The sequence below is a fragment of the Triticum dicoccoides genome, chromosome 2A, assembly GCF_002162155.2.
Source record: "Triticum dicoccoides isolate Atlit2015 ecotype Zavitan chromosome 2A, WEW_v2.0, whole genome shotgun sequence".
NCBI classification, from domain to species: Eukaryota; Viridiplantae; Streptophyta; class Magnoliopsida; order Poales; family Poaceae; genus Triticum; species Triticum dicoccoides.
The window spans coordinates 2,680,938-2,681,466 of NC_041382.1; the positions used below are offsets into that span (position 1 = coordinate 2,680,938).

At 37.1% G+C, this 529-nt stretch overlaps 1 protein-coding gene across 1 annotated transcript in view; it reads right to left on the bottom strand.

Moving 5' to 3' along the window:
* Nucleotides 1–529, bottom strand: part of LOC119352590 (uncharacterized acetyltransferase At3g50280-like) — a 15,783-nt gene that overhangs the window by 1,500 nt on the left and 13,754 nt on the right. The window lies entirely within an intron of this gene.

Consider the following 529-nt stretch of genomic DNA (forward strand, 5'->3'; position numbering starts at 1 on the left):
TTAGGTATATATTGTGTTAGATAGCTAATTAATAGAGAGAAGTGTCCTCTCTTATGTCCGTGCTTGGTCGACACTACGTACTACATACATATAGAGAGGACTAGACACGCTAGCTAGCTAGTAAGCAAACGAAGGAAGGAGAAGATCGTCATGAACATATATGCATACAGAGAGAAGTGATATTGACCACCTCTCCTTCTCCGAGAGATTGGTTGAACAACAAGTTCTCGTATATCTATCCGACACTACCGGCTACATATATACAATAATTATCTCTTACAAATATAATCTCCTAAATTACGGACGCATGGTCCACATAGTATTCTCCGTCTTCAGCGATCACGTGGTCAAGAAATAATGTCGTCAATTCCTCTTGAATTGCTCACATGCGATCTGGTGCTAGGAGTTCATCCCGCATCCGGAACATCTAATTTAAACAAGGGGGTCAATACATATATATATATATATGAATGAATGAAACTCAACACAAATGATGGTAATAAAATAAAATTGTAAATATTGTTATTTA